Source organism: Hypanus sabinus, chromosome X1 (assembly GCF_030144855.1).
Source record: "Hypanus sabinus isolate sHypSab1 chromosome X1, sHypSab1.hap1, whole genome shotgun sequence".
Taxonomy (NCBI): Eukaryota; Metazoa; Chordata; class Chondrichthyes; order Myliobatiformes; family Dasyatidae; genus Hypanus; species Hypanus sabinus.
In genome coordinates this window covers 566,721-586,422 of record NC_082738.1, presented here as the reverse complement: position 1 = coordinate 586,422, position 19,702 = coordinate 566,721, and the positions used below count along the sequence as shown (strand labels likewise).

The window sequence follows — 19,702 nt, the reverse complement described above, 5'->3', positions numbered from 1 at the left end:
TGGAACGTCACCCATCTGCCTACTTCTTGGTTTTTTGGTGTGACTACCTCCTGATAACTCCTATCTATCTCTGCCTCTGCCTCCTGAATGATCCGTAGTTCATCCAGCTCCAGCTCCAACTCCCTAACTCGGGCTGATAGGAGCTGCAGCTGGATGCACCTCTTGCAGGTGTGGTCATCAGGGACAACTGTGTTGACCCTGACTTCCCACATACTGCATACGGAGCACACCACTGCTCTGACTGTCTCCCCCATACCCGAACTGAATTAATAGAATAAGTCTAAAAAGCACCTAGCGACCTTACCTTCTTCCCCCAGCGAGCAATCACACAGGCTTACCGAAGTCCCCTTACGGCGAAGCCCACTTAGCCAAAGCCCAGGACTCTGCTTCCACGGACTCCGCTGCCCGCTCTGAAAAGAAGTCCTGCCTTTTAAAGTGCATGCTCGCGCTGACATCACTCGCGCCTGCGCAGTTCTGCCTCCTCCACAGGTATTGACCAGGTAGGCTTAAATCCTACCTACACGGTCGAATTCTCTGAGCTCCCAGCTGAATCACAAGCTGTAACTTGCTCCCGATTCAAAAGCACTGATAAGATTTTTCAAGAGCATTCAAACTATCTTGAGAATTTCATTGTGGTTAATAAATTGTTCTACATTGAAATGCAAAATTGCATCTGTGCAGCGTATTTTGTGCTAATTTTATTGAAACAACAGATTGAAAACAACCAAAACCTTTGCAGATATGTTTTAACATACAATTAACATTCAATTATGTTGTGTGACTGGGTCAGACGGTACACCTATCTTCAACAATAAGCAATAGAAGAGGCAAGAGAAGACCATAAGATATTGGAGCAGAATTAGCTCATTTGGCCCATCAAGTCTATTCTGCCATTTCATCATGGCTGATCCAATTTCCCTCTCAGCCCCAATCCCTTGCCTTCTCCCCATATCCCTTCATGCCTTGATGCATTAAGAATCTATCAACCTCTGCCTTAAATATACATAAAGACTTGACCTCCACAGCTGCCTGTGGCAAAAAATTCCACAGAAAGACTAATGTGAGAAAAGATGGCAGAAGAAAGTGTTATGAATGCAGCAGCAATGAATCTGAAACTGAGACAGGGTTTATAAACAAATCCCGAGATTTATTAACCTCTGCTCAAAACTTAGAAAAGTAAACAAACGACTAACTTAACAGGAAGTTAACAGTTAGGCGACAATATCTAACAAACAGTCAAACGTAGAAACTGTTCCTAACAAGTTCTCATCCAAGCACAGACTAAAAGTGATAAATTCAAAAGTCCGTGTGATTTATACAGTCAGTAAGGAGAGACTTCCCCGAAACAAACAATTCCTTTGAAGTAGCGATGAATCTGCCATTCCCACAGCCGGGAGATGCCTTGTTCGCAGAAATCCCAAGGAAATAAAAAAGAACTGACCTTTTGACTGGAGGGTGGTCACTGCACAAACCTTCCCGGCCTTGCAGGGGTTTAACTCAGATGTGCATGCCACAATTCCTGAACGAAGTCACAAAGGTCTATCATTCCACAAAACGCTGAACGACATTAACTTTATCCAATCCTTTGAACTCAGGTAACTCCGGTAATGCCTTCACTCTCCGATACTGGACTGTAAGGGAAAAAGAAATGTACAACAAACAAAACTGATGGAGTCTCCACACCTCCGACCAGCAACAACAATGTTGCACAAAAATAAAAATGAGAAATCGCGGCTTTGGTTTAAATACCGTCTGGAACATGCCATCACGTGACATAACATCACCCCACGGTCATGAGACAATTACATCATCCCACTCACAAGACCGTTACATCATCCCACTGTTCTGTGTTCAAACTATGAGTATGTAACAAAAGGAAGCTATAGGCAAGTTAGTCTCACCTCAGTAGTTGGGAAGACGTTGGAGTCGATTACTAAGGATGAGGCAAATGATAAAACAGGCCGTAGTCAGCATGGTTTCCTCAAGGGAAAATCTTGCCTGATAAATATTTTGGATTTCTTTGAAGAAATAACAAGCAGGATAGACAAAGGAAAATTGGTTGCTGTTGTGTACTTGGATTTTCATAAGACCTTTGACCAAGGTGCCACACATGAGGCTGCTTAACAAGCTACAAGCCCATAGTGTTACAGGAAATATTCTAGCATGGATAAAACAGTGGCTGACTGACAGGAAGCTAAGAGTGGGAATAAAGGGAGCCTTTCCTGGCTGGCCGCAGGTGACTAGTGATGTCATAGAAGTCTGTGTGTGACCGATTCTTTTTACATTGTATGTCAATACTTTGGATGATGGAATTGATGGCTATGTTGCAAAGTTTGCAGAAGATATGAAGATAGGTGAAGGGGCAGGTAGTTTTGAGGAAGTAGAGAGGCTACAGAATGACTTGGACAGATCAGGAGACTGGGCAAAGAAATCGCAGATGGAGGACAGACCTGGGAAGTTTATGGTCATGCACCTTGGTAGAAGAAATGAAAGGGTTTTCTAAATGGAGAGAAAATACAAAATCCAAAGGGACTTGGGAGTCCTTGTGCAGGATTCACTAAAGGTTAATATGCAGGTTGAGTCTGTGGTGAGGAAGGCAATGTTAGCATTCATTTCAAGAGGACTAGAATATAAAAGCAAGGATGTAATGTTGAGACTTTATAAAGCACTGGTGAGGCCTCACTTGGAGTATTGTGAGCAAGTTTGGGCCCCTTATCTTAGAAAGGGTGCACTGGAGCTGGAGAGGGTTCAAAGGAGATTCACGAAAATGATTCCAGGATTTTTATATGAAGAGCATCTGATGGCTCTGGGTCCATATTCGCTAGAGTTGAGAAGAATGTGGGGGGGAGGATTTCATTGAAACGTATGGAATGGTAAAAGGCCTTGATAGATTGGATGTGGAGAGGATGTTTCCTATGGTGGGAGAGTCTAAGGCCAAAGGACACAGCCACAGAATAAAGGAGCATCCTTTTAAGACAGTGATGAGGAGGAATTTCTTTATCTAGAGTGTTGAATCTGTGGAATTCTTTGCCACAGGCAGCTGTGGAGCCCAAGTCTTTATGTATACTTAAGGCAGAGTTTGATAGATTCTTGATTGGTCAGGGCATGAAGGGATATGGAAGAGACTAATGCAAGAGACTGGTGCTGAGAGGAAAATTGGATCAGCCATGATGAAGTGTTAGAGCAGACCCAATAGGCCAAATGGCCTAATTCTGCTCCTATATCTTATGGTCTTATTAAAGGGTCTGAAGCTTTTTACCTAAATCCACCCTGCCCTTAAATTCGTTGGCCATCTCTGACACTTCTCTCCCCTTTCTTGATATCTCTGTCTCTATCCCTGGAGATAAACTATCTACCAACATCTTTTATATATCTACTAATTCGCACAGTTATCTTGACTACACCTCTTCCTACATCACCTCCTATAAAAATGCTATTCCCTTTTTGTATTTCCTTGGTCTCTGCCAGATCTGTTCCCAGGGCACAGCTTTTCATTCCAGGACATCTGAAATGTCCTCCTTATTCAAACAACGGAGTTCCCCTTCCTCCACCATTGATGCTGTTCTCACCCACATCTCCTCCATTTCATGAACATCTGCGCTCACCTCATCTTCCCATTGCCTTAACAGTAACAGTGTTCCTCTTGTCCTCACCTACCAGTTCCTCACCCTCCATGTCCAACACTTCACTCTCTATCTCCAAAGGGATCCTGGCACCAAAGGTATCCATTTCCCCCCCCCCCCCACCCCAGCTTTCTGCAGGGATCACTCCCTTCAAGATTCCCTTGTTCATTCATCCCTCCCAGCACTTATCCCTGTAAGCCTCCAGAGTGTTACACCTGCTCACACACCTCCTCCCTTATCTCCATTCAGGGCCCTAAACAGTCTGTTCCGGTGAGGCAACACTTCAACTGCAAATCCATTGGGGTCATCTATTGTGTCCAGTGCTCCCAATACAGTCCTCTACATTAGTAATACCCTTCTTAAATTGGGGACCTCTTTATCGTGCACCTCAGCTCTATCCACCTCAAGCAGAACTTCCCAGTGGCCAAATGTTTTAATTCTCATTCACATTCCTTTTCTGGCATGTTGGTCCATGGCCTCTTCTTATGCAAAAACGAGGCCATCCTCAGGGTGGTGGAGTAACACCTTATATTCTGTCTGGGTTGCCTCCAACTTGATGGCATGAATATCAATTTCTCTTTCTGGTAAAACCCCCCTCACTTCCTCTATTCCCCACTCTGCCCTTTCACCTTTTCTCACCCACGTATCACTTCCTTCTGCGTCCCATTCTCCTTCCCTTTCTCCTATTGACCGCACTCCTCTCCTATCAGATTCCTTCCTCTCCCGTCCTTTAACATTCACACCCACTTGGCTTCACCAGACATCCCACCCTGCAAAAACTTGTTTCAGGGAGGTAGCACCCCGCAACCCCATATTTCCCCCCCCCCACCTCCCCCCCCGGTCAACTTCCAAGGGTGTATGTAATACTTGGTTTACAGATTAGACAAAATCATTAAACAAAGTTGTGTATATGCAGAAAATGTGACATTAAAATATGTACTTAGACTATATTATATTATCATGGAGTTGTTTTTTTATTCTATTACAACTTTAAACAAGTCTACAGGGAGTTTGGCCTCATCACGTAGGACATCAATGAGTAGCTCCTTAGCAGCTAGCCAGCTAGTTTAAATAATGTTAGCTATGCTAATGAACAAATCACACCTGTTAAACTCACCTCAACATGTCTTTTACATTTTAACCCACCATGCGCAATAGAAAAGTCACTGTTGCAAACAGTGCAGCGAGCAACACTGTCATTATTTTTGAGGTCGACTGTAAAGCCCGCCCACAGAGAAAACTGATAGGTCTACTTAGCACAAAGAGAGACCAATCAGGATGCTCCCTCTCCCTCTCAAAAAAATTGGATTTCCGGGATATTGTATATAATTTGCGGGCATCAGGGAGCCGCTATCAATATGCGGGAGACTCCCGGAACTTCTGGGAGAGGTGGGATGTCTGCTTCACCAATCACCTTCCAGATAGCTTCCTTCCCCTCCATGCTACCTTTTTATTCTGGCATCTTTCCCCTTCCTTCCCAATCCTGAAGAGGGGTCTCTGCCCGAAACATTGACTTTTTTTCATTTCCATAGATGTTGCATGACCCGATGAGTTCCTCCAGCATTTTGTGTGAGTTGCTTTGGATTTCCAGCATCTGCAGACTTTCTCGTGTTAACAAATTAAGTTGGATGTGAAATAAAGAAGATACAATTTCAAATTAGTAAATTTGATCTCGGGCAGATCAGTGTGGATGGGGTAACCGGAGACTTTTGAAAACGCTGTCAGACTGCAGCACACTATTTCATTGTTTTCTTAAACGCAACCTAACAATTTCAGAACAGACGACAAAGAGACTGAAGCCAGAAGAGTTAGAAATGTACTCACCAAATACTTTGACCAATAATTTACTGAATAAATAATATACTTATTTATTACTTATTATTATTATTATTTATTATTTTTTGTACTCACTTTGCCCTGTTTTCTGTCCTTGCTTGTATGAAAGTGGTTTACCTATTTATGCAAATACTTCTCTGACAATAGATGTGTAACAGCCTAATGTAACATTGTATGGAAATACAAGATAACACTGATACAGACATGTTTTATACATTTAACAAGGTGCTTTATTAATGCAACAGAGTTAGTCAGTTTTTCAATGTTCGTCGTCAGCCGGGTCAATCTGTCCATGAACTCCCTGTCGGTTGCCGCTGTACGCTCCGATATTTTTTTTTAGATTTAAGTTCTCCTGCGCGAGAGCCAACAGCTGTCTGTTGTTTTAAGTTTTTCTAGTCCGTAACTACACAAACGCGCACTTTTACGGCGAGATTCGACAGCAAACATGTTGCTTGTTTTTGGTAGATGTGTCCTGCGCATGCGCAGGAGGAGGAGATTCGCCGAAATCTCTGTTTCAATGTGGACAGAGATATTTTTTAAAACGCATAGTGTAGACGCCTATCGTTTTTACGTGAAACCGGCGTTTTCAAAATTATCCGGTCTAGTGTGGATGTAGCCTTAATCACCTGATCAATTTGTAAGGCCACTTTGAGGATCTATTGACATGTAAGCCCAAGATCCCTCTGTTGATCCACATTGCTGAAAATGGTACCACTAACCCTGTATTCTGACTACAAATTTGACATTCCAAAGTGTATTACTTCACATTTTTCTGGACTGAACTCCATCTATCACTTCAAACAGCAAACAGAAATTCAACAGCAATGTCAGCAAGGGAGGGAACACTGCCACCTGAAGTCACCCAATCCTAGTTTCAAAATTATTCCTGTTCCCCATCTCCAAAGGGATTCTGCCACTAAACATATCCATGCCATCCAACAGCACTTTCAGTATAACTGCAGTGGTTCACAAAAATTGCACTTCACCTATTTGCGGAAATAAAATTTCTCAGTTTAGGCCTATGACAACAAAAAAGAAATGCTGTTGGGGAAAAATTTTATATTATTTTTATAACATTGTTATATTTTTTGACGGGAGAAAAAAGGAACATAAGATGGCAATAGCTGAATCTTTGCCCTAATATTTTTCTCAATTCTACAAGTGATTTTTAAAAAAATATTACTGCAATTAATGTTACAAAGAAAAGATGTACATTATAAGCTTTTAGTTTCTTGGAGAATCAAATATTCCATGAGATATTAACTCTGATCATGACTTTAGAAAATCAATTTTGTCATTTCTTACTAAGTTAAAAGTGCTAAAAATATCTAGAACATGGAACTCTCATTTCTGTTCACTTTATTAATTCTGAAGTTAGTTGCTGAAGGACAATGAAATGAGCAGTAGAAAAAAATAATCTAGGAAGTAGTGAAAGTGGAAGAATGACTCTAGCACAGGTATTTAAAACATCCTTGGCCACATGTGAGGTGCTGGAGGATTGGAGGATAGCTAATGTTGTCCTGTTGTTTAAGAAAGGCTCTATGAGCAGTGCTGTGCTCCGTCTGCAGTATGTGGGAAGTCAGGGTTAACACAGTTGTCCCTGATGACCACACCTGCAAAAGGTGCGTCCAGCTGCAGCTCCTGTCAGCCTGAGTTAGGGAGTTGGAGCGGGAGCTGGATGAACTACGGATCATTCGGGAGGCAGAGGCAGAGATAGATAAGAGTTATCAGGAGGTAGTCACACCAAAAATCCAAGAAGTAGGCAGATGGGTGACGGTCCAGAGAGGCAGGGGGAGCAGGCAGAGAGAGCAGAGCACCTCTGTGGCCATTCCCATTAACAATAAGTATACCATACTGGATACTGTTGATGGGGATGACCTACCAGGAATGAGTTGTAGTGGTCCTGCCTCTGGCACAGAGGTTGAACCCTCAACTAGGAAGGGGAGGAGGGAAGAGAAGAGAGCGATAGTTTTAGGGGATTCTATAGTCAGGGGGGCAGATAGGAGATTTTGTGGGGCAGATCGGGAGTCTCGGATGGGATGTTGCCTCCCTGGTACCAGGGTCCGGGACATCTCAGATCGGGAGCAGGCTATTCTTGAGAACGAGGGCATGAACCCAGATGTAGTGGTCCATGTAGGGACCAATGATGTAGGTAAGGTGAGTGAGGGGGTCCTGCTTAGAGAGTTCAGGGAGTTAGGAGTGAAGCTGAAAGGCAGGACCTCCAGGGTGACAATCTCGGGATTGCTACCTGTGCCACGTGCAAGTGAGGCGAGGATTAGAATGATTATGCACATCAATACGAGGCTGAGAGCATGGTGCAGGAAGGAAGGGTTCAGGTTTTTGGATAATTGGTCTTTGTTCCAGGGACATTAGGATCTGTTTTGAAGGGACGGTCTACATCTGAACTGGAGGGGTACTAACATTCTTGCAGGAATGTTTGCCAGTGCTGCCTGGGGGTTTAAACTAGATGTGCAGGGGGCAGGGATCCAGAATACGAGAGAAGATGATATGATGAAGGATAAGGGACAGGTGGGTGATCTTGAGAAGGTCATCAAAATTCAAGGTGCAGTTAGCCCGATGGAAGTTCAAGGAGCTGGGTTAGGTACAATAGACAGTGTTTTAAGCAAAGAGAGGCGGAATGGGCTAAGAATTCTATACTTGAATGTGTGTAGTGTCAGAAATAAGACAGATGAGCTTGAAGCTCAGATGAAAATGGGGTACTACGATATTGTTGGGATAACGGAGACATGGCTACAAGGGGATCAGGCCTGGGAATTGAGTGTACCAGGGTATACGTGCTATCGTAGAGACAGAAATATGGGAAGAGGGGGTGGGGTGGGGTGGCCCTGTTGGTGAGGAATGAGATTCAGTCCTTAGCAAGGGGTGACTTAGGAACAGGGGAAGTAGAGTCTGTGTGGATTGAGCTGAGGAACAGTAAGGGTAAAAAGACCCTAATGGGTGTTGTGTACAGGCCCCCAAACAGTAGCATGGATATTGGGTACAAGTTGATTAGGGAGTTAACATTGGCATGTGCTAAAGGTAATGCAGTCGTTATGGGTGATTTCAACATGCAGGTGAACTGGGAGAATCAGGTAGGTGCTGGACCCCAGGATAGGGAGTTTGTGGAGTGTCTAAGGGATGTATTTTTGGAACAGCTTGTGCTTGAGCCAACCAGGAACGAGGCTATTTTGGACTTGTGATGTGTAATGAACAGGAATTGATAGGTGATCTTGAAGTAAAGGAGCCATTAGGAAGTAGTGATCACAACATGATAAGTTTTTATCTACAATTTGAGAGGGATAAGGGCAGATCAGAGGTGTCAGTGTTGCAATTAAATAAAGGAGACTACGGAGCCATGAGGGAAGAGCTGGCCAAAGTTAAATGGGCGGATGCCCTGGCAGGAAAGACAGTGGATCAGCAGTGGCAGATATTCTTGGGGATAATACAAAAGATGCAAAAGCAGTTCATTCCAATGAGAAGGAAGGATTCAAAGAGGGGGAAGGGGCCACAGTGGTTGACAAAGGAAGTCAGAGATTGTATAGCATTAAAGAAAAAGAAGTATGACAGGGCTAAGATGAGTGGGAATACAGATGATTGGGAAAGTTTTAAGGAGCAGCAGATCTTAACTAAAAAAGCAATACGGAGAGAAAAAATCAGGTATGAGCTCAGTCTAGCCAGGAATATAAAAGGGGATAGCAAAAGCTTTTTTAGCTATGTGAAGAGAAAGAAGATAGTTAAGAACAATGTTGGCCTCTTGAAGAATGAATTGGGAGAAATTGTTATGGGAAACAGGGAAATAGCAACAGAATTTAATGCGTACTTTAGATCTGTCTTCACCAGGGTGGACACAAGCAATCTCCCAGATGTATGGATGGGCCAGGGTCATAAGATATCAGAGGAATTGAAACAGATTGACATTAGGAAAGAAACTGTGATGAGTAGACTGATAGGACTGAAGGCTAATAAATCCCCGGGTCCAGATGGTGTGCATCCGAGGGTTCTAAAAGAGGTGGCTCAGGAAATTGCGGATGCATTGGTAATCATTTTCCAATGTTCCTTAGATTCAAGATCAGTTCCTGAAGATTGGAGAGTGGCTAATGTTATCCCACTTTTCAAGAAGGGAGGGAAGGAGAAAACGGAGAACTATCGCCCTGTTAGCCTAACGTCAGTCGTGGGGAAGATGCTTGAGTCCATTATTAAGGACGAAATAGTGGCACATCTTGATGGCAGTAATAGGATTAGGCCGAGCCAGCATGGATTTACCAAGGGCAAATCATGCTTGACTAATCTGTTGGAGTTTTTTGAGGGTGTAACAAGGATGTTAGACGAGGGTAAGCCAGTGGATGTAGTGTACCTAGATTTTCAGAAGGCATTCGATAAGGTGCCACATAGGAGATTGGTGAGTAAAATCAGAGCTCATGGCATTGGGGGCAGGGTTTCAACATGGATAGAAAACTGGTTGGCAGATAGAAAGCAAAGGGTAGCAGTGAATGGGTGTTTCTCGGACTGGCTGGAGGTGACTAGTGGGGTACCACAGGGCTCTGTATTAGGACCACAGCTCTTTACGATTTATGTCAACAATTTAGATGAGGGCATTGAAAACTATATCAGCAAGTTTGCTGTCGATACTAAACTAGGTGGCAGTGTGACATGTGAAGAGGACGTTAGGAGAATACAGGGAGACTTGGATAGGCTGGGTGAGTGGGCAGGTACTTGGCAGATGTCATTCAATGTGAATAAATGTGAAGTTATCCACTTTGGAAGCAGGAACAAGAGGGCAGAGTATTGTCTGAATGGTGTAGAGTTAGGTAAGGGAGAAATGCAAAGAGACCTATGAGTCCTAGTTCATCAGTCAATGAAGGTGAATGAGCAAGTGCAACAGGCAGTGAAGAGGGCAAATGGAATGTTGGCCTTTGTTACAAGGGGAATTGAGTACAAGAGCAAGGATGTCCTTTTGCATTGCATTTGTACAGGGCCCTGGTGAGACCACACCTGGAATATTGTGTACAGTTTTGGTCTCCAGGTTTAAGGAAGGACATCTTTTGGAAGAGGACAGCGAGGCTTTAGAGGAAGTGCGGCGGCGGCCATTTTCAAATTGTCCAATTGCTTCTCAGATCGGAGTTCTGAGAGGCGGGACTGCGCAGGCGCGTGAAGGAGGCCCGGGAAGGAGGGAAGATATATAAAGAACGCCGCCTTAAGAAGCGGGCAGCTTCGTTTGCGGGCAGTGGAGTGAGCCGGGAGCAGAGTGTAGGGCTTGGGCTCAGAGGGCTTAGGCGGAAGAGGGCACAGTAGGCTTATCTTTTAGTTCTTGTATTTTCAGTTATTTGGGAGGTATGAGTGTGAGGGCAGCTTGTTGTTCTCGGTGTCGGATGTGGGAGATCCTGGAGTCTCCGAGCCTCCCGGACGTCCACATCTGCGCCAGGTGCGCCGAACTGCAGCTCCTGAGGGACCGAGTTAGGGAACTGGAGCTGCAGCTCGATGACCTTCGCCTGGTCAGGGAGAGTGAGGAGGTGATAGAGAGGAGTTACAGGCAGGTGGTCACTCTGGGGCCACGGGAGGCAGATAGGTGGGTTACAGTCAGGAAGGGGAAGAGGCAGGTACTAGAGAGTACCCCAGTGGCTGTACCCCTTGTCAATAAGTACTCATGTTTGAGTACTGTTGGGGGGGACAGCCTACCTGGTGGGAGTGACAGTGGCCGAGCCTCCGGCACAGAGGTCGGCCCTGTAGCTCAGAAGGGTAGGGTTAGAAGAAAGAGGTCCATAGTAATAGGGGACTCAATAGTCAGGGGCTCAGACAGGCGTTTCTGTGGAGGTGACCGGGAGTCCCGGATGGTAATTTGCCTCCCTGGTGCCAGGGTTCGGGACGTTTCTGATCGTGTCCAAGATATCCTGAAGTGGGAGGGTGAAGAGCCAGAGGTCGTGGTACATGTAGGTACCAATGACATAGGTAGGAAAGGGGAAGAGGTCCTGAAACGAGAATATAGGGAGTTAGGAAGGCAGTTAAGAAGAAGGACCGCAAAGGTAGTAATCTCGGGATTATTGCCTGTGCCACGCGACAGTGAGAGTAGGAATAGAATTAGGTGGAGGATGAATGCGTGGCTGTGGGATTGGAGCAGGGGGCAGGAATTCAAGTTTCTGGATCATTGGGACCTCTTCTGGGGCAGGAGTGACCTGTTCAAGAAGGACGGGTTACACTTGAATCGTGGGGGGACCAATATCCTAGCGGGGAGGTTTGCTAGGGCTACAGGGCGGACTTTAAACTAGTAAGATGGGGGGGGCGGGAGACTATTTGAGGAGACTATGGGAGAGGAGGTTAGTTCACCAGTGGAGCAAGTAAATAGACAGTGTGTGAGGGAGGAAAGGCAGGTGATGGAGAAGGGATGCGCTCAGCCCGAAGATGTAGGGGAGAAGAAAGAAAAGGATAATAAATTTGAATGCATTGTTAGGGATGGAAAGAGAGGAGGAGATGGAGAGTATCTTAAATGTATCTATTTTAATGCTAGGAGCATTGTAAGAAAGGTGGATGAGCTTAAAGCGTGGATTGATACCTGGAATTATGATGTTGTAGCTATTAGTGAAACATGGTTGCAGGAAGGGTGTGATTGGCAACTAAATATTCCTGGATTTAGTTGCTTCAGGTGTGATAGAGTAGGAGGGGCCAGAGGAGGAGGTGTTGCATTGCTTGTCCGAGAAAATCGTATGGCGGTGCTTTGGAAGGATAGATTAGAGAGCTCCTCTAGGGAGGCCATTTGGGTGGAATTGAAGAATGGGAAAGGTGCAGTAACACTGATAGGAGTGTATTATAGGCCACCTAATGGGGCGCGTGAGTTGGAAGAGCAAATGTGTAAGGAGATAGCAGATATTTGTAGTAAACACAAGGTGGTGATTGTGGGAGATTTTAAATTTCCACACGTAGACTGGGAAGCTCATTCTGTAAAAGGGCTGGATGGTTTAGAGTTTGTGAAATGTGTGCAGGATAGTTTTTTGCAACAATACATAGAAGTACCGACTAGAGATGGGGCAGTGTTGGATCTCCTGTTAGGGAATGCGATAGGTCAGCTGACAGATGTATGTGTTGGGGAGCACTTCGGGTCCAGTGATCACAATAGCATTAGCTTCAATATAATTATGGAGAAGGACAGGACTGGACCTAGAGTTGAGATTTTTGATTGGAGAAAGGCTAACTTTGAGGGGATGCGAAGGGATTTAGAGAGAGTGGATTGGGTCAAGTTGTTTTATGGGAAGGATGTAATAGAGAAATGGAGGTCATTTAAGGGTGAAATTATGAGGGTACATAATCTTTATGTTCCTGTTAGGGTGAAAGGAAAGGTTAAAGGTTTGACAGCACCATGGTTTTCAAGGGATATTAGAAATTTGGTTCAGAAAAAGAGGGATGTCTACAATAGATATAGGCAGCATGGAGTAAAGGAATTGCTTGAGGAATATAAAGAATGTAAAAGGAATCTTAAGAAAGAGATTAGAAAAGCTAAAAGAAGATACGAGGTTGGTTTGGCAAATAAGGTGAAAGTAAATCCGAAAGGTTTCTACAGTTATATTAAAAGCAAGAGGATAGTGAGGGATAAAATTGGCCCCTTAGAGAATCAGAGTGGTCAGCTATGTGTGGAACCGAAGGAGATGGGAGAGATTTTGAATGATTTCTTCTCTTCGGTATTCACTAAGGAGAAGGATATTGAATTGTCTAAGGTGTGGGAAACAAGTAAGGAAGTTCTGGAACCTATGACAATTAAAGAGGTGGAGGTACTGGCACTTTTAAGAAATTTAAAAGTGGATAAATCTCCGGGTCCTGACAGGATATTCCCCAGGACCTTGAGGGAAGTTTGTGTAGAAATAGCAGGAGCTCTGACGGAGATCTTTAATATGTCATTAGAAACGGGGATTGTGCCGGAGGATTGGCGTATTGCTCATGTGGTTCCATTGTTTAAAAAGGGTTCTAGAAGGAAGCCTAGCAATTATAGACCTGTCAGTTTGACATCAGTGGTGGGTAAATTAATGGAAAGTATTCTTAGAGATAGTATTTATAATTATCTGGATAGACGGGATCTGATTAGAAGTAGCCAGCATGGATTTGTGCGTGGAAGGTCATGTTTGACAAACCTTATTGAATTTTTTGAAGAAGTTACGAAGAATGTTGACGAGGGTAAGGCAGTGGATGTAGTCTATATGGACTTCAGCAAAGCCTTTGACAAAGTTCCACATGGAACGTTAGTTAAGAAGGTTCAGTCGTTAGGTATTAATGCTGGAGTAATAAAATGGATTCAACAGTGGCTAGATGGGAGACGCCAGAGAGTAGTGGTGGATAATTGTTTATCGGGATGGAGGCCGGTGACTAGCGGGGTGCCTCAGGGATCTGTTTTGGGCCCAATGTTGTTTGTAATATACATAAATGATCTGGATGATGGGGTGGTAAATTGGATTAGTAAGTATGCCGATGATACTAAGGTAGGAGGTGTTGTGGATAATGAGGTGGATTTTCAAAGCTTGCAGGGAGATTTATGCCGGTTAGAAGAATGGGCTGAACGTTGGCAGATGGAGTTTAATGCTGAGAAGTGTGAGGTTCTACATTTTGGCAGGAATAATCCAAATAGAACATACAGAGTAAATGGTAGGGCATTGAGGAATGCAGAGGAACAGAGAGATCTAGGAATAACTGTGCATAGTTCCCTGAAGGTGGAGTCTCATGTAGATAGGGTGGTGAAGAGGGCTTTTGGAACGCTGGCCTTTATAAATCAAAGCATTGAGTACAGAAGTTGGGATGTAATGCTAAAGTTGTACAAGGCATTGGTAAGGCCAAATTTGGAATATTGTGTGCATTTCTGGTCACCGAATTATAGGAAAGATATCAATAAATTAGAGAGAGTGCAGAGACGATTTACTAGGATGTTACCTGGGTTTCAGCAATTAAGTTACAGAGAAAGGTTGAACAAGTTAGGTCTCTATTCATTGGAGCGTAGAAGGTTGAGGGGGGATTTGATCGAGGTATTTAAAATTTTGAGAGGGATAGATAAAGTTGACGTGAACAGGCTGTTTCCATTGAGAGTAGGGGAGATTCAAACTAGAGGACATGATTTGAGAGTTAGGGGGCAGAAGTTTAAGGGAAACACGAGGGGGTATTTCTTTACTCAAAGAGTGATAGCTGTGTGGAATGAGCTTCCTGTAGAAGTAGTAGAGGCCAGTTCAGTTGTGTCATTTAAGGTAAAATTGGATAGGTATATGGACAGGAAAGGAGTGGAGGGTTATGGGCTGAGTGCGGGTCGGTGGGACTAGGTGAGATTAAGGATTCGGCACGGACTAGGAGAGCCAAGATGGCCTGTTTCCGTGCTGTGATTGTTATATGGTTATATGGTCATTCTGGCAATTGAGGAAGTGCAGCGTAGATTCACTAGGTTGATTTCTGGGATGGCAGGGCTGTCTTACGCAGAGAGATTGGAGAGATTGGGCTTGTATACACTGGAATTGAGATTGAGAGGGGATCTGATTGAAACGTTTAAGATAATTAAAGGATTTGATAGGATTGAGGCAGGAAATATGTTCCAGATGTTGGGAGAGTCCAGTACCAGAGGGCATGGATTGAGAAGAAGAGGTCAGTTATTTAAAACAGAGTTGAGGAAGAGCTTCTTCTCCCAGAGAGTTGTGGAGGTGTGGAATGCACTGCCTCGGAAGACGGTGGAGGCCAATTCTCTGGATGCTTTCAAGAAGGAGCTAGATAGATATCTGATGGATAGGGGAATCAAGGGATATGGGGACAAGGCAGGGACTGGGTATTGATAGTGAATGATCAGCCATGATCTTGGAATGGCGGTGCAGACTCAAGGGGCCGAATGGTTTACTTCTGCACCTATTGTCTAGTGTCTATTGTCTATGAATAAGCCAGGAAATTATAGGCCAGTGAGCCTAATATTAGTGGTGGGAAAGTTATTGGAAGGTATCCTAAGGGATTGGATATGTAAGTACTTGAATAGACAGGGACTGATTAGGAATAGTCAATATGATTTTGTGCATGGTAATTCATTTCTAACTAATGTTAGAGTTTTTCGAGGAAGTTACCAGGAAACTTGAAGAACGCAAGTCAGTGGATTTTGTCTTCATGGACTTTAGCAAGGCCTTTGACAAGGTCCCACATGGGAGGTTGGTCAAGAAGGTTCAGTCGCTTGGCATTCAAGATGAGGTAGTAAATTGGATTAGACACTGGTTCCGGAAGAAACTAGAATGATTGTAGATGGTTGCCTCTGTATGTGGAGGCATGTGACTAGAGGCCCCACAGTGATTGGTGCTGGGTCCGTTGTTGTTTGTCATCTATATCAATGAAATGGATGATAATGTGGTAAATTGGATCAGCAAATTTGCTGATGATACGAAGATTGGAGGTGTAGTGGACAGTGAGGAAGGTTTTCAAAGCTTGCAGAGGGACCTGGACTAGCTGGAAAAATGGGTTGAAAAATGGCAGATGGAGTCTAATACAGAGAAGTACAAGGTGTTGCTCATCAATAGGACCAACCAGGGTAGGTCTGACACACTGAACAGTAGGGCACTGAGGAGTGTGGTAGAACAGAGGGACCCAAGAATACATAGAAACATATAAAACCTACAGCACAATACAGGCCCTTTGGCCCACAAAGTTGTGCCGAACATTTCCCTACCTTAAAATTACTAGGGTTACTCATAGCCCTCTACTAAGCTCCATGTACCTATCTAAAAGTCTCTTTAAAGACCCTATCGTATCCGCCTCCACCACCATCGCCGTCAGCCCATTCCGCGCACTCACCACTCTCTGAATAAAAAACTTAACCCTGACGTCTCGTCTATACCTACTCCCCAGCACCTTAAACCTGCGTTCTCTTGTGGCAGCCATTTCAGCCCTGAGAAAAAGCCTCTGACTATCCACACGATCAATGCCTCTCATCATCTTATACACAGGTCCATAATTACTTGAAAGTGATGTTACAGATAGATAGGGTCATAAAGAAATCTTTTGGCACATTAACCTTCATGTATTGAGGACAAGAGATGGAATGTTATATTGAAATTGTATAAGAATTGTGATGTCTAATTTGCAGAATTGTGGCCAGTTTTGGTCACCTATCTACAGGAAAGATGTAAACAAGGTTGAAAGAGTGTAGAGAAAGTTTACAAGGATGTTCAAAGTAAATTTATTATCACAATACATACAATGCCTTGAAAAAGTATTGAGCCCCACAACCATTTTCACATTTTACTGTCTCATTCTCTAAATGTACAATATATTGAAGTGGAACTTTTTGAGCTAATTTACAAAACATTGTGCATCATGTCAAATCAAAGAAAAATTCCAAATCCTGTCAACAATTTACTAAAAATTTAAAAAAACCATAAGTGTGAGGCTGAAAAAGTATTCATTTCCTTTGTAATTACTGTGCTAACTTTCTTCAGCTGCAATACTCACCCAATTTATTGATGTAGAAAATTGGAGGGTCACCTGTTTTCAATAAATTCATAAGAATAAGTACTTCTCTCTCTATAAGGTCCAACAGTATAGTAGATTTTCAACAGACCAAACCAACTGGAGAAAAGGCCTTGCATGAAAAGGATATTTATTGAAGAGTGTCTAGGAAGAACTGGCTAAATAAAATTCATATCCCTGCCTGTAAAGACTTTGCAAAGCACTAAATCTGACAAATCTATTGGAATTCTTTGAAGGAAAAACAAGCAGGATAGACAAAGGAGAATTGGTTAATGTTGTATACTTGGATTTTCAGAAGGCCTTTGACAAGGTGCCACACATGAGGCTGCTTAACAAGCCCATGGTAGTACAGGAAAGATTCTAACATGGACAAAGCAGTGACTGATTGGCAGGAGGCAAAGAGTAAGAATAAAGGGAGCTTTTTCTGGTTGGCTGCCAGTGACTAGTGATGTTCCACAGGGTCTGTGTTTGGACTGATTCTTGGCTTTGTTGTAAAGCTGCAGATGATAGGAAGGTAGGTGGAGCAGCAGGTAGTTTTGAGGAAGTAGAGAGGCTACAGAAGGACTTAGACAGATTAAGGGAATGGGCAAAGAAGTGGCAGATGGAATACTGTGTCAGGAGGTGAATGGTCACATACTTTGATTTATAGACAATAGGTGCAGGAGTAGGCCATTCGGCCCTTTGAGCCAGCACCACCATTCAATGTGATCATGGCTGATCATCCACAATCAGTACCCCGTTCCTGCCTTCTCCCCATATCCCTTGATTCCGCTATCTTTAAGAGCTCTATCTAACTCTTTCTTGAAAGCATCCAGAGAATTGGCCTCCACTGCCTTCTGAGGCAGAGCATTCCATAGCTCCACAACTCTCTGGGTGAAAAAGTTTTTCCTCAACTCTGTTCTAAATGGCCTACCCCGTATTCTTAAACTGTGGCCTCTGGTTCTGGAACTGTGGCAAGTCGTGAATGCAGGGTTGATTTCAACACTTAAGAGAAATTTGGATTTCTGGGTCTATGATTCTCTGGTCCAGGTGCTGGTTGATGGGGCAAGGCAGATTAATGGTTTGGCTGTCAATGGGTTACCACTGATTCTTAACTGAGAAATATAGTGCAGCATTTTTAATCAAGCTATAAAGGGGGTGCTCAAGTGTAAAGTTACTTATCTGGACTTTAAGTTGTTCTGTTGGAAAGTTGCATTCAGTAATGAGTAGAGCTTACATTTCATGTATAATTACATTTTTATAGGATTTCTCCTAATATGATGTTTTTTTTCTGAATTTCAGATGATTGAAAGCTTTCTAAGTAAAGAAGTGAGTTATGTGATTTCCAACAATGAAGAAGCAAAACTCCAGAATAAATCAATCAATTTAACACCATTTCCGAACAGGAAATCTTCGGAAAACGAGCAGGCTAATTCCTCTCATTCAGTCAACTGCAGAAATACTCAGATGGTACGTGAGTAATCTATTAGAAGTTTAATTTGTGTGCCTATTTATCTATCTACTTATTTATTTATTTCTCTATCTATTTATTTATTTAGAGATACAACAATTACAGCCCGAGAGCCTGCACCACATAATTACATCCATGTGACCAATGAACCTAGCAACCAATATAGAACAGTATTGCACAGGAACAGGTGATTCGACCCACAATATTGTGTTGAACCAGCTAAAAAGCAAATCAAAACACCCAAACACTTATCCCTCCTGCCTACACCATGTCCATATCCCTCCATGTACCTATTCAAACATCTCTTAAAAGCCTCTATTTGCCTCTACCACCATACCAAACAGCGCATTCCAGGCATCCACGACTCTCTGAGTGAAAATCTTACCCCGCACATCCCCCTTGAACCTACCTCCCTCTCACCTTCAATGCGTGCCTTTTGATATTAGACATTTAACCATATAACAATTACAGCACAGAAACAGGCCATCTCAGCCCTTCTAGTCCGTGCCGAACGCTTACTCTCACCTAGTCCCACCTACCTGCACTCAGCCCATAGCCCTGCATTCCTTTCCTGTCCATATACCTATCCAATTTCACTTTAAATGACAATATCGAACCTGTCTCTACCACTTCTACTGGAAGCTCATTCCACACAGCTGTCACTGTCTGATTAAAGAAGTTCCCCCTTGTGTTACCCCTAAACTTTTGCCCCTTAACTCTCAACTCATGTCCTCTTGTTTGAATCTCCACAAAAAGCCTATCCATGTCAACTCTGTCTATCCCCCTCATAATTTTAAATACCTCTATCAAGTCCCCCCTCAACCTCTACGCTCCAAAGAATAAAGACCTAACTTGTTCAACTTTTCTCTGTAACTTAGGTGCTGAAACCCAGGTAACATTCTAGTAAATCTCCTCTGTACTCTCTCTATTTTGTTGACATCTTTCCTATAATTCAGTGACCAGAACAATTGTACAATTTTAACATTACATCCCAACTCCTATACTCAATGCTCTGATTTATAAAGGCCAGCATACCAAAAGCTTTCTTCACCACCCTATCCACATGAGATTCCACCTTCAGGGAACTCTGTACCATTATTCCAAGATCACTCTGTTCTGCTGCATTCCTCAATGCCCTACCATTTACCATGTATGTCCTATTTTGATTAGTCCTACCAAAATGTAGCATCTCACACTTATCAGCATTAAACTCCATCTGCCAACTTTCAGCCGACTCTTCTAACTGGCCTAAATCTCTCTGCAAGCTTTGAAAACCTACTTCATTATCCACAATGCCACCTATCTCAGTATCATCTGCATACTTACTAATCCAATT

General features: G+C 43.4%; 1 protein-coding gene and 1 pseudogene across 1 annotated transcript in view; one reads left to right on the top strand and one right to left on the bottom strand.

The window, feature by feature from the left end:
- Positions 1–19,702, top strand: part of LOC132384987 (uncharacterized) — a 67,377-nt pseudogene that overhangs the window by 11,402 nt on the left and 36,273 nt on the right.
- The window catches only part of LOC132384523 (uncharacterized), a 96,461-nt gene that overhangs the window by 44,866 nt on the left and 31,893 nt on the right, over positions 1–19,702 (bottom strand). The gene's annotated exons all lie outside the window — the stretch shown is intronic.